Consider the following 15,142-nt stretch of genomic DNA (forward strand, 5'->3'; position numbering starts at 1 on the left):
GCAAAACCATGACTTAAACAATGGATTGCTAATGAGTCCTACAGCTCTCCGTGCTGTGATCCCATGTACACCAGCAATGAGCCATTTTGTGCTGGTGCTGGCCGTGGCAGTGGGTGTGTAGATCTCTGTGTGTGAGTATATGTATGGGGGGGGGGGCGCAGAGTCAGGAAGGAGAGTGAGGCAGAATGGTAAATTACATTTTACCATTGAGCACCTGTTGCTAGCCTGGCATGTGCTAAGTGTTTTACAGGCATCAAGTTATCAAATCCTTAAAATAATTAGAAAACTTAGGAGTATTATTCCCATCTCAAAGAGGAAGAAATTCAAGTTCAGAGAGGTTAACTCACTGGCCCTAAGTCACAGAGTTCATGCCAGGGCTAGGGTCAGATTTCCACCTCTTTCTACTCCTTCGAGGCTAAGGGGGAGAATCATGACCAGGACACAAAAAGTCATCATTTAAAGCAGAGGGAAATCCACATTGTAGTATGGGGAGAATTCAAAAGAACAAAGAGAGGGAAATCCAGAGAGCCAGCATGGAGGAGATGGCAGTTAGGAGGGGCTCTCAGTCTGCAAAAATGACAGCTTAAAAAAAAAAAAAAAAGCCATTCCAGGTGGAGACAGACAGCTTGAGCCCAGGCCAGACATTGTGAAACTATGAGGCACATGCAGGAAGAGGAAGGAACCCGTTGAAGAGAAGTTGTATGTTGTAGAGAAGTAGGCAAGAGGAGGCCAAAAACAGCAGGATCTGGCAGTGGAGGGCCCCGAGGGCTCACCAAGGTCTGGAGGCGGGAAGGAGGAGGCTGCATTAGCACTTGGGAAATCGAAGAGGCTGGAGGCCAGAGCTGACGGGGGAAGGGTTAGTGGTGTGTCTGGGGTGGCTCCCATCTCCTCCTTGAGGCTGACCCTGCACCAAGCCCACTCTCTCCAGCTTTAGAGGACAGGATGCCCAGCTCCTGGAGCTGATGGCAGAACGTGGGGGAGAATGGACCCCTGTGCCTTTGTCTCTGCAGCTGGCAATTAGGATAAAACTCCAGTGCACGAGGCCTTCACCCTGCAGGGATTCATCTCTTTGGCCAGTCCCTCCGTCAGCTTGGCCATCCGAGTCCCAGAACATTTGCATCCACTTGGGGGATGTAGAGCTTAGCGGTCTGCGTGTTGTCTTTGGCATCAGGCTCCAGGCCTTGCTCCATCCATGAATGATGGCGTGCCCTGCATTACTTAGCAGCCCTCTACCTTATCTGTGCATTGGAGGTAATGATGAGGTCCTCATGCGTGAGGATTATGAGATAATGCATGTGAACTGGCTGGCAAGGTCCTGGTACCCACTAAGGGCTCAATAACATTCATTAGTGTTGTCCTGGTTCCCGCTGTTACTCATTGAAACCTGGAAACCTGGGGGTAGTGTGCACATGACGGGCAGAGCCAGAGAAAGGCAAAGCTGAAATGGAGCTGCAAAATCACCCAGCCCCTTCCCAGGGCCCAGCAAAAGAAGGAGACCTCCCCAGGTTCCCACGTGTGTGGGTGTCCCAGAGACTCGTCCAAGGAGGCCCGAAGCAGGCAGAGCAACCGCGCTGATCCCCGGGAAGCAGAGGCTGTTCCCGTGGGCCCCCCAGGCCAGTTTGATTCATGGTTCCACCTTTTACCATTTTGGGGACCTCAAGCAAGTTATTCTACCCCCCCACCCTGGATCTCAGTTTCCACACCTGTTAAATGAGAACAGCAGTTCCTGTTGTGACGTGACGTCTGTTACAGGAATGAGATGGAGTCTACAGGGTATTCCTGACTCTGCTGGCCTGTGAAACTCTCTGTACATGGCAGCTCCTTTCACGTTTTTTAAGTTGACCATCAGGTGAGTTGAGGATGAGTGGAGAGACTTGGTTGGGGGAGGAGGCTACATGAGATGGAAGAAGCAGCTTGAACAAAAGTCTAGGGAGAAGAAATAAACTATGTTTGGAAAATCGGAGACCTGAATTCGAGTCTAGGATCTACACTTGCCAGCCCAGTGGCTTTGGGTCCTCAGTTTCCTGTCTGAACATAAGCTTCAAAGCTTTCTGGGCTAATTCACAGCAGGGCTGTTATGTGAGTCCAGGGAGGAAATGTACATGCAGAGCCAATGTGAATTAGGAAGCCCTCCATGGACTGGGAACTGCTTGAGGCCAAGACTTGGTTTCCATCTTGGAATCCCCACCCCAAGACAGTTCCCGGCACAGAGTGGGCACTACCTCTCTGGGGATGTGACTGCATGAACCCCACTCCTCCTCAGGAATGTCCCAGACTCTAGTTGCACAAGGGACTCAAACCTTTCCCTTTGACTGACCTGGTTCTTCTGGAAACAACATTTGTCCTAGTAAATGATGGAGGTCCCAGATGGAGCCATGATTTGGGGCCAAACCCTTCATGGAATGGTTGGGCCTGGCTTACAGGATGGGAGGGAGAGGGTGACATGGGCTCTGCCCCCAGAGATATTAGGCCCAGTGGTCTGCCAAGTAAAGCCAAGGTGCCCTCCCAGGCACACAGTCTGGGAATGGATGTCAGAAGTCTTAATATAGACTGCACACATGCCTCTTCCCAAATGCTGTCAGCAAAATGCTGTCTCTGTTCCCCTCCAAGAGTATATTTTGGGAGCCCAAGACAAGGGCACCATCTGGGCTCCCTGGCCATATAGTGGGGGTAATTCAGCTCCCTTCTTCTGTCCCCTTTTCCCCATGGTCAGCTCCAAGCCACCCCTCTTCAACAGAATCAAAGGATCCTTCTGTAAAACAAGAGCCACCAGGATAGGAAGGAGCTGGCTGCATCCTGCAAAGACTTGGTGTTGAATGATGATCAGACCACACAGGGGCACAGCAGGAAGGGTATGGCAACCCAAGGTCATTTTTGCTTCACCCCTGGGCCCCTGCAACCTTCATGAGGATGTAGAGCACAGACATGTAGCATGGGAAGCCCATCATTACCTCCAACTTACAGCTAAGGAAGCTGACTTTCCCAGCCATACCCCTCAGTCTTAGCAATATCCCCAGGCCAAACTCCTGTCTATACTCCAAGGTGTTTGTACTGGAGAGGTTGTTTGAAAATGTGTGGGAGGCATTTAGGATTGTCACCATGATTGGTGGGGCCTACAAGCAATTAGTGGGAGGGGTACCAATGTTCTAAAGGCCTTGGAATGCATGAGATAGTCACACGCAATGAAGACTGGTCCAGAGCCTACTGAGCGCAGCTCTCTGATGGTAAAACATTGCCTGGGTAGCAGAGGGAGGGCTGACTTCTAGGACTCTATCAGCCTGGCCAATGGGCCCATCAGCAATCCATAATTTCTTCCTTCTTTTTCAATTGACATGTTTTTGTGGCTTCCTCCCTCCTGTGAGGCATGCGAGAACCCTCACAACAGACCCCATTATCCCATGGCACTTAGCTTCTTGTAAATTGTAGCAATAGCCTGGAACCAATATGGCCATCCCTGTGTCATTCAAATTAGTTCCGGAATTATTGCTTTTATATTTTTTTCTTGTAAGTAGTATTAGGGCTTTCTTGGTTGTTGAGTGGTTGTTTTTTGTTTTTGTTTTTGGGTTTTTCTGTTTGTTTGTTTTTGGTTTTTGGTTTTGGGTTTTTTTGCATGGCAGGGGTTGCTATTTGTTTTAGAGTGGTTGGCTGACCTTATCTTATTTCTTGGAATAAGCTAATATTTTTCTGTGTTTGCCAAAAGATGTTTTGTACTCATTACTCATCTCTTATTATCTTCCTGAATACTTTTTCTGATTTTTCAGAATCTTGTCTGAGGGTCTTCATTCCCTATAATCTGGATTAATACATTGTTCTTTGAATTCTCTTTTTTTTTTTTAAGAAAGAGAATCACAAAATAATTATCCATGCCTTTTATGATTAAAAAATGTAAGCAGATATTCAAATTATTTTTAACTTGTCAAACACAGTGGTATGAGATCTGTTACTGAATTGGGGTGATCTGAGTCCAGGGTTTGGAATGCCGGGCTCACTGAGAACCTAGATGGGTCCAACACCATAGTGAGGAAATGTGCTATAGTGAAAGTCTCCTTCACTTACAGACTTCTCTCCATCATTTTGGTTCAGTGATCTGTGCAAAAAGCAAATCTAATTTTATCGCCATTCTCCATCCTTTCATACACACCCTTTCCTTGGTCTTAAAACTTCTGATGATTTTCCTTTTTTCCTCCGTTAAAAGCAAAATTCTTATCAGGATCTCCAAGACTGGGTATGGGTGTGGTCCCTACCTTTTTTTCTCCTAGCTCACCTTTCCTTCTGGGCTCCAGTCATTTCTTTTTACCCATGCCTCCCTAGTGCCACAGGGCCTTTGTACATGTGCTTCCTTCTGCCTCTGAGACCTTCCCTCTTTTGATCACCTCATGTCCAGCACAGTGCCTGGGGCCCGGGAGGCACAGATGAGTGATTATTGAATCACGCATTCAGTACTTATTCATTGAGTGAATGAATGAAAACATGAGAGTCAGTTCTCAGGTTTGGAATATTTTGCTGTGTTTGGGTTTGATTGTGTTTAGTCTAAACACTATCAAACCAGAGGTCACAGACTGGCAGCCAGGAAGCCCAGAGACTGTTCCTGACTTACACACAGGTATTCTTTGACCTTGGCCCCCTTCTGTTGTCAACCTGCCTGGCCCTCTGGAGTCATTCCACCTGCAGCCACAGGCTGACACATGTTGTCTCCTGCAACTTTCACTTAAATATTTCACAGAAGCTTTCATTTAAACATTTCAAATAAATATTTGGTTTCAGTTTTATGTGACTTAATTGACTTTAACAGAAACTCAGGAGGCAACAGCCCTCACCTCCCACCCATGTGCATTTTTTAGAAAAAATCACAAAACCCTGTCCTTGACATCTCCATGTTTTCCAGATAAAGACCCCGAGGTTTAAAAGGGAACAGGGACCCACCCAACTACTGAGGGGGCAGAACTGTCCTCTGAAACCCAGTCCCCTTGACTGCCAGCTGGGGGCTTTCTCTACTCCCCATCCCCAGAGTCAGTCATGTGGACTGTACTTATGTGTATTTGATGGCTTTGAAAGTACACGTATCTAGTTAAGTATTACACTTTATGCAATTAATGTGTGCAAAATAAAGCCTCATTTTAGAACAATTTCATCCAAATTGCTCCACGGCTTGATTTTTAAGAGAAGGAAAAAACTCTCCTCTCGTATTTAATAGATGTTGTGTTTCGATTTCCATTAATATGACAGGCAGGAGAGTGTTCCTCAAAGGTAACTCTTCTGAATTAGCACTGACTGAACATGGGGGCTTTGCAAGAGGATCTCGTCTTTCTTCCTCCGTGATGGCTTGTTTACAGCCTCTGCAGAAAGCACATGGGACCGAATGATGTGTTATCCAAGTCTTGATAGAGTTACTTGCTGACAGAGTTGGAATCTGGGAAAAAGAAGGGCTTTTACTCTTGGCCCAGTGGTTCCTTTGCTCTGGTCGAACCTGGAGCAACAGCTTCTGCCCCCGTAATGTGCCTAATTTAACCTTTGTTAATCTTACTATTCTCCACATGAGCTTTTTTTAGTTTTCTTCCAAAAATGTTGTCCCAGTAATCCCCACCTCCCCACCCCTGCTACTACTGCCACCAGGATGCCTGTAGGCATCATTCCTTGCAGTCCTGAAAAGATTGAATCCTCCCTTTTTCAGGATAAAAAGGAAATATCTCTGTGGAGGATTTTCATACATGCATTTCTTCCTTCAAGTATCTAAGTACATAGAATACGCCAGGCACTGTCCCACATGCTGAAAATCCACCCGGATGTATAATCCATTATTTTTTCAAATCCTTCCCCAAAGCCTAGAAGGCACAAGTGACTGGTGTCATGTTACAGATCAGGAAGCTGAGACAGAAAAATATTAGGTCACCAAGCCAGTAAGGCACAGAGCTTGGACCCCAGGGACTAGAACTTGAGATTCTGAGGTCCTCACACCATCCAATTACTAAGGAGAGTTTGGTCGCTCCTCTGTTTTGTACTGATGTGAGGTTGGCTGGTCCCAGGACTGACTGCAAAGTGGAGCACAGAAGTCTTTTGGGTCAAGCCCTTGGCATGCACCTGCTGCAGGGCCCCTAGAAATGGTCATTGCCTGTGGATATTTGACAGATCGTGTGTCTCTACTGTTGAATTATATCTAAACTAGCGAATCCGTGAACATCTACAAATCATGGTGGGTGGTTAGAAACCTTCACTGTGGTCCCCTGAAACATCATTCACACTGCATTGTGGGCGGTGGCCCCAAGCAATAGAGAAGGAAGTTTTCAGAGCCTGACTCGGTCTCCCATGGACGTGCTTTGGCCCACACCATCACGTGATCATACAGAGGCTGCTTCCTTGTCCACACCCCGAGATCAGACCTCAAGCAAAGATATCCTGGCCCTCAGGTTGAAACACTGGACTCTTCTTTTTTAAGTTTAAAACTGAAGTCATTTTAAGCAGGACAATAAAACAGAAGTAATGTTAACAGTTTCTATGGTGTCTAAGAGACGCAAGACCAGCAATCCCATCGGAGAAGTCAGAAAACTCAACTGTTAAAGTCTTGTTCTTGGGCCAAGAGGAGAACTAACTCCACTAAAATGGGTGTTACTTTGGTATAAGGGTGACTGAAATGTAGGTCATCCCTCCTGAAAAATGTTCGTGGTTTTTTTTTTTTTTCCCTCACGTCGATCAACCAAGTGTCAACAAGTTCAATAACCAAATTCAACCAAGTTCAACCACACTGGAAGATTTTTTTTTTCCCACTGTTGATTCTTGATTCCTGATGTGAACCTTACTTGATCATAAAAAATAATAAAATAAAGTACCTAAGATAAATATATAGAGTAAGATAATCCTACAAATAATTTTTACCATAATATTGTTTTCTAGTAGCTAGTATTTGTTTAGGCTTCTTGCACATAAGAATGTAAAAGACAGTAGCTTGGCTGCCCCTTAAAAGTCTTATGGAACATACTTATAAACCCATTCTAGCCAAGGCTTTTCTGTGGGCACTAGAAGTCGAAAAGATATTCCTTAAGAAATTAAAAATAGAGCTTCCCTATGACCCTGCAATTGGGTATTTACCCCAAAGATACAGATGTAGTGAAAAGAAGGGCCATCTGTACCCCATTGTTCAGAGCAGCAATGGCCACAGTTGTCAAACTGTGGGAAGAACCAAGATGCCCTTAAGTGGACGAATAGATAAAGAAGATATGGTCCATATATACAATGGAATATTATGCCTCCATCAAGAAAGGATGAATATCCAACTTTTGTGTCAACATGGATGGGAACTGGAAGAGATTAAGCTGAGTGAAATAAGTCAAGCCGAGAGAGTCAATTATCATATGGTCTCACTTATTTGTGGAGCATAAGGAATAACATGGAGGACATTGGGAGATGGAGAGGAGAAGTGAGATGGGGGAAATCGGAGGGGGAGATGAACCATGAGAGACTGTGGACTCTGAGAAACAAACTGAGGGTTTTGGAGAGGAGGAGGGTGGGGCGTTGGGTGAGCCTGGTGGTGGATATTAAGGAGGGCACGTACTGCATGGAGCACTGGGTGTGGTGCATAAACAATGAATTCTGGAACATTGAAAAGAAATTTTAAAAAATAAAAAATTTTTTAAAATTTAAAAAGGATTCTTATCTTAACCAAAGGAACTATGTAACATGTCCCTACAATAATTAGAACAAAGCGATCTAATACTGTTTATGTAGGCTCGGAGTTCCTTATTCAAGAAACATGGAACAAAGCAGAACATGGGTTTTCATCCCAGAGACGGGCTCTTCCACAAGGACGACCATGAGGCTGAGAGGCAGTGCATGGATAATGGAGATAATGCGTCCCAGCACATCTACAATTTTCATCATATGAACTACAGAAAGGACTGGCAGAATCTTCTTGGCAGCAAATGACAGGAAGATAAAGTAAGATACAAAAATGAATAATAGACTAACCTTGTCTTCAAGAAATACAGTCTCCAAGTGTTCACAGCCGGGCTCTGCTATAATCTATGGAATGTCACAGGTCACTTCATCCTTCCACGCTTCTCCTGTCCCTTATCTGAGCCCCAGCAGCCAGACGTGTCTAATAGTAATAACCAAACCTCCCATTTAATGAGCATTTGCTTTGTGCCAGGCACAGCTGCGAAAGCCTGCTTTATCTCATTGATACACTAAAGCTCGTTGATATGTTTTAGCTCATTTAATCATCCCGACACTTTGGATAAGGTTACACAGGAGTCGTGTGAAGAAATTGAGGCTCAAAGAGACTGAAGAACCCAGGACTTGAACCCAGGACATTTGACTTCAGAGCCAGTGAATGAGCCTCACCCGTGACCTTTGCTAGGATGCATCTGATGTCATGGGAGCAGAGGCAGGAAGTAGGCGGATGCTGGGGAGGGACAGGAGCAGTGAAGTGTGGGGAGCAGGGGGCAGAGCTTTCATTAAAATCAGCCAAGGTTCAAGACATACTTGCAGACCTCACCTTTCCATCCTGGAAGGCAGCAGCCCCTGCCTAACGTTCCTTCCGGGAGGATCCGGACCTCATTAGAGGAGGGCATCTGGCCTCGGCTTTCTGCAGCTTCTTCCATGAGCACTGGAAAGGACGCAGATGCTTTGGGAAAAGGATCGTAGGAAGACTTTGGCTTCTAGAAATGGCTATTTCAAAATGTTTCGGGGGTGGGGGGGGAGGAAAAGAAAAGCATCAGGGAACAGCCCAACTCGGTGGTTCTTGAAAAACGTGTGAGAAACACGTCTCTTCAGAAGAGAGGATGCTCCAGAAGATTCTTGGAATGCAGTTTGTTGTGTGACAGGAGATTTCAAACCCAGAAACCAGTAAGAAGGAAAGCGTGTCCAATCTTTGTTTGCATTGTGGAAGGAAAAAGAAGGAACGTTTGGAACCGCCTCTCCTCTGTGTGTTACTTTGTATGTGTCACCACATTTATTTTGTGTGTCTGACTACGCCCTGCCTAGTTCCTGAAAGACCATGGGGTGGTTGTTTTTGTTTTATTCTCACAACGATCCTTAGGGGCATTCCCATATCACAGATGAAGAAAATAAGGCCCAGAGGGGCTTGACGACTAGCCTGGGGTTATCTGGACAGAAGAGATATTTGGCTGGATTCAAAGCAATGGCTTTTCCAGCAGCCTCCTGCATCTAAACAGACCCCTCCACATGTGTGCCAATGGTCATGCAACTCAGTGAAAAACACCAGGCTTTAAAAATCCAGGTTTTGTTATCTTCAGGAGGTGGGGAGGAATACCATATTTCACTCTGGTTTTATAGGTTGCTGTGATCGCTGGCCCATATTCGGGGGTCTTTAGTCAATGAAATTATAGGCACTTCTCTTTATCTTCAGCTGTAATTGCATTCCATGTCTTAAAAGGGGGGAAATGATCAGTCACCAGGCAGACCGATGATAATTGCCGAACCCCAGGGCCAGAACGTGGCAGTTGGTAGATATGAAACCGCCTGTTCCTCCACAGACTGTGTGTGCTCTTACGCGTAAAGACGAGCTTGTTAATGATGCTCTATAAATACGTTCTAGCTTATAATTGTTGTTCCAGCAACCGCTGTTGAAATGTGATCCACCCTCAGTTATAAAACTCCTTTCCTTGCCTCTTTCCTTTCTTGTGGGGAGAAAAGGTGTGTATGCTCGAAAGCAAAGCAGAGCAGAGTCCCTTGGCTGTGTGATATCCGAAGAGTTGTTTAACCTCTCTGTGCCTTTTTGTTTCATCATTGGCCTAGGTCAGGAACAAATGGGGTAGTTGAATATAGGGTGCTCATCTCTGGATGCCTGGGGTCTGGCATACAATGGGTGACACTTGTTTCTTGACTTCAGTCAGACTATCCCAGAGTTGAATCTGACCTTGAGAAGTTTAAACAACTGTAGAAATGTGACAGTGGTAATCCTCATTTAAAGGGAGGGAGAGGTTAATATTGCTATTCCTTCAATATGTATTTTCTTCCTGTCTCCATAGAACACTTACTGGATAATGTATGTTCCTGAAGTTTTGTATTCCTCTCTCAACTTTAGACTAGCGGGGTTGGCAAACCACAGCCTGCCACCCGTTTTTGTGCATAGACTTTTTTGGGAACCCAGAGACGCCCATTCCTTTCTGTCTTGTCTGTGTGCACCTTTCATACCAAAGCAGACTTGAAGAGTTGTGACAGAGAGCCTAGAACCTACATAGCTGAATTTATTCATTTTCTGACTCTGGGGAAAGTCTGCCAACCTCTCAGTTATAGTACGAGCCACCGGGGATATGTTTCTCGTTAAAAACTCTCAAGGTGAGACAGGAATCCATCAGAATCCTAGAGGAGAACATAGGCAGTCACCTCTTCTATATCAGCCACAGCAACTTCTTTCAAGATAGGTCTCCAAAGGCAAAGGAAACAAAAGCGAAAATGAACTTTTGGGACTTCATCAAGATCAAAAGCTTCTGCTCAGCAAAGGAAACAGTCAGCAAAACAAAGAGGCAACCCACGGAATGGGAGAAGATATTTGCAAATGACAGTACAGACAAAAGGTTGATAGCCAGGATCTATAAAGAACTCCTCAAACTCAACGCACACAAAACAGACAATCATATCAAAAAATGGGCAGAAGATATGAACAGACACTTCTCCAATGAAGACATACAAATGGCTATCAGACACATGAAAAAATGTTCATCATCACTAGCCATCAGAGAGATTCAAATTAAAACCACATTGAGATACCACCTTGCACCAGTTAGAATGGCCAAAATTAGCAAGACAGGAAACAACGTGTGTTGGAGAGAATGTGGAGAAAGGGGAACCCTCTTACACTGTTGGTGGGAATGCAAGTTGGTGCAGCCACTTTGGAGAACACTGTGGAGATTCCTCAAGAAATTAAAAATAGAGCTTCCCTATGACCCTGCAATTGCACTACTGGTACAGATATAGATAAAGATACAGATATAGTGAAAAGAAGGGCCATCTGTACCCCAATGTTTATAGCGCAATGGCCACAGTCGCCAAACTGTGAAAAGAACCAAGATGCCTTTCAACAGATGAATGGATGAGGAAGATGTGGTCCATATACACTATGGAGTATTATGCCTCCATCAGAAAGGATGAATACCCAACTTTTGTAGCAACATGGATGGGACTGGAAGAGATTATGCTGAGTGAAATAAGTCAAGCCGAGAGAGTCAATTATCATATGGTTTCACTTATTTGTGGAGCATAACAAATAACATGGAGGACATGGGGAGATGGAGAGAAGGGAGTTGAGGGAAATTGGAAGGGGAGGTGAACCATTAGAGACTATGGACTCTGAAAAACAACCTGAGGGTCTCAAAGGGGCGGAGGGTGGGAGGTTGGGGGAACAAGGTGGTGGGTATTAGGGTGGGCACGGATTGCATGGAGCACTGGGTATAGTGCAAAAACAATGAATACTGTTACACTGAAAAGAAATTAAAAAAAAAACTCACTTCTTCTGGTGCCTGGAACACGGGGTGCTCCATATGTGTCTGGACAGGACAAGAGAAATTGGAAAATTATCCAGGTTCTGAACAGGCAACATTTTGCTCGAGCTACCTTGGGAGAGAACAGGCTCAAAGTGAGGACCCAGAAGAGCAGGGTGCACGCACCTAACCCCTCTTCCTGCAGGAGCTGAAGGCTCTGTTATCGGTCACTTGGTTAGTCATCCTGAAGAGCTAATTACTGAGTGCTTGCAAGATGCCAGGCCCTGGGCTCAACACTTTATATATTTTGTCTCATAAAATCATCACCACAGTTTTGTGAAGTAGTTAATAATATTGTCCCTGTTTGTAAATGAGAGGCCAGCTTTGCCCAAGGGTACCCCGTGGCGCATTCCCATTAGAGATTCTCTCTTTAGGATTCCAGGCTGTTCCTTTACCAGCTCAGCCAAGTGCCTTGCTCTCCCTGTCCCTCGGGGACATCACATATTACAGTATTTCTGCCAGCCTGCGTGGCTTCACTCATTCACTTAACAATTGTTTCTGTGTTGCTATAGCTAATACATGCCAGGCTCTGTGCTGGGCATGGGGACGTCACAAAGACCCATCAGATACGGCCCTTGCCTGAATGAAGCTTAAAGTCAGCATAGTGGCGACTTTAATCAATCAAAATCAATCAAAAATGGCGAGCATTAACCAATCACACAATGAACTGAAACAGAACTGTGATCAAAGGGAAAAGGCATGGGATGCCATGAAGGTGGGTCATGGGGATCTCTCTCAAGATTAGAGCTAAAGATTTAGAGCTAAAGGAGTTTGTAAATAAAAGGCAGGCACAGAGGGGAGGGAAGGGCATCCTAGGCAGAAGGAAGAGCATATGCATAGGCTTTAGGGAAGGAGGCAGCATGGTGCAAAAGGAAACTGAAACTCCGGCCACACTGTGGCCAGAGCACATGAAACAAGCGGACATGGTGGGAAATGCCAGAGTCCACACAAGGCTTGTGCCCAGATCTGGGTCTCTGTCTCCATCTCCAAAGCAACAGGAAGGCACTGAGGTGTCCAAGCAGGGAATGCCGTGTGTGTGGTCTTCCGTGACCAGGCTGCTCTTTCCCGAGTTCACTAAGGGGCTCCCACTAATGGAGCATCTGCCTGGGAAAACCAAACTTGGGCATCTACAGCAGGGTCTGAGGACACAGCTGGACACTCTGCTGAGGCATGAAGGGTAAGCGAGCAGCAGCCTGGCACGTGCCCGTGAATCACCTCATTGCTGCCCAGTGTGAACTCGGTGTGAGCACTTTGCACCACACAGTGCTCTCCACCCGACCAATGGCAAGGATAGCTTGTGGTCGACGTGGAAGCTTGCTTGTGATAGTTCTGTTCACGTAGTAAAGATGAGTACTTCTCCATCAGCTTGGGAGCTGAGTTACTTGTCACCAAAGACCAACGTTTGTCAGGCTCCTCACTTCCATGATGGGGCACGGAAGCTTTGCCTGTGGTCCTGAGAGTATAGTCACAAACACGATTCTCCATCACCCTTAGAATGGAATCCGGACCCCGTAGCTTGGCCTTCCAGGCTCTCCATGGTCTGGCCCTGTCTCCCTGTTTGACTTCGACCCACACTACTCTCCTTCGCTTAGTAGTTGCGCAGTAAACACCTGTTGAATGAACAGATGTACAATTGACTGTTTGATCTTGGGCAAGCCCCTCTCTGGTTTCAGTTTCTTCATTTATCAAAGAAGTGGCTGGCCTGGGTTTCCCTTGAGACCCCTCCCTGGATGAAGAATCCACAGGATGCAGAACTGGGATTCACTCGACAAACATTGCCAACATCTCCTACAAGCAAGTCCCATAAAAGGCACAAGGGAGAGGATATGATACAAGACACCCCTGTCCTTGAGATGTTTATTCAAAGGTAGAGAAAAGAATAACTTCATAAAGAATATCATGGTGCACGAGTGTGAGTAGAGTATGAACTCTACCGACATAGGAACTAGGGCAATTCCAACTGTTTCCACTCCCTGGAACAAAGCATCTGTCAGAGGCCCAGTGTCCCCATGACTCAGATGGACAGAATGGCATAACTTGTGGAATTCTGTGAGGGTTCAATGAGGTGATGTTCCTGCTGACATTGTGTCTGGCACAAATAAGTGTGCATCCAATGTTGGTAATAATGATCGACAAATGACGAGGGTGACTAATGTCAACAATGACATTCAGCACTCATGCGATGGTACCAGTTGCCTAGGACTTATACCTGTCCTGATCGCTCAGTACCCCTGCCATCCCAGCTGTGAGATATTTGAACCCTGCCCCCTGGACAAGAACGCCATGGAGCAGAGAGGAGCTACACTTGATGTTCAAGGCCAATGATTCATGGAAGATGTCCTAGGGAAAATGAGACCAGAGCTGAGCTGTAAGGTAAAGAAGGGGAGGCAAGATCTCCCCTGTCTCTCCTCTTCCTTGGGAAATCTTTCAAAAACACACATCAGATCAACTGATTTCTTCCTCTGACTTCCTGTTGTGCTTGGAATAAAGTCAAAGCTCCTTACCATAGTCTGCAAAGCCCCCCATGAGCTGGTACCATCTTGAGCCACCTACATCTTTCCCCAGCCATGCTCAGCCATTTGTCCCTACCCCTTTGCAGAGGCTACGCTCTCTGCCAGTGTCCTGCCTCCTTCCAGTCTTCCATGCCCAGCTCCTTTTCATCATCAGAATGCAGCTCAGATGTCCATCACCTCTGCGGACAGAACTTCACCAACTAACTATATGCTACCCAACCTCGTTCCTACTCCTACATGACCCACCTCCATGCCCTGCCTCCATTCCCCCCCCCCCCCCCCCCCCCCGCTCACTACGCCATTCACTTTGCAGGCCAAAGTCTTGTATGTTGCCTCAAAGCTCTGGATGCTCTCTGAAATGACCTCTAGGAGGTCAAGGACTTCATCAGTCTTATACAGCTGGCCTCGGCACGTAGCTGGCCCTCCAAGATCTCTTGAACAAGTGTATTCCAGGTGTCTGTAAGGGATCGAGTGAGACAGCATGTTCTGAGATGAAAACACAAGGTTCAAGCCAGCACCACACAAGGAAGATTCACATCAGGTCAGGAAGGACTTTAGGATCCTGGTGTCAGGCTCTGAGCCCCATCTGAGCATCATGAAAAAGCCAACAGTATCTTGCTTCTTCCTTGAAGACAATTATGTCTCAGTCTTGCATTTCCAGAAAGCCCCTCATTGAGGGCACCTGTCTAAATTAATAAGAAGTCACGATTATAAAATAATTTCCTGTAATCCAGGGTTAGCTCTTTCACATGGTAATTCCAACGAGGCTGGTGGAAGCCCTTGGGGCAGCTCTTTAATGAATAACTAAACTTGATGCTTAATTACCATATCAGGATTAGCACAGGGAGAGTTTGCTTTTGTGAGCACTTTGCCCATTGTCCCTCCGCCCTCTGAAGTTGCCTTGCTCTTGCACAGAGGTCAAACATCCACTTACTGTCACCTCTTTCATGTCAGACACTGATCCCCTCAAGTGAGCCACAAAGTTGAGGCTCAAACTACATCTCTGTGCTCATCCAAGTTATTAAAAATTCTGAATGTGTAGGATGGGGATTTTAAAATATTGCCTATAACTGGCGAAGAGTTACCCATAGACATCACTTTCAGAACTCTCCTACTAATCTGATACTTTCTTCA

General features: G+C 45.9%; 1 protein-coding gene across 1 annotated transcript in view; it reads left to right on the plus strand.

Moving 5' to 3' along the window:
* Positions 1-15,142, plus strand: part of LOC111151645 (carbonic anhydrase 10) — a 528,900-nt gene that overhangs the window by 480,250 nt on the left and 33,508 nt on the right. The gene's annotated exons all lie outside the window — the stretch shown is intronic.

The sequence above is a fragment of the Enhydra lutris genome, unplaced genomic scaffold (assembly GCF_002288905.1).
Source record: "Enhydra lutris kenyoni isolate GAN:26980312 unplaced genomic scaffold, ASM228890v2 scaffoldscaffold26, whole genome shotgun sequence".
NCBI classification, from domain to species: domain Eukaryota; kingdom Metazoa; phylum Chordata; class Mammalia; order Carnivora; family Mustelidae; genus Enhydra; species Enhydra lutris.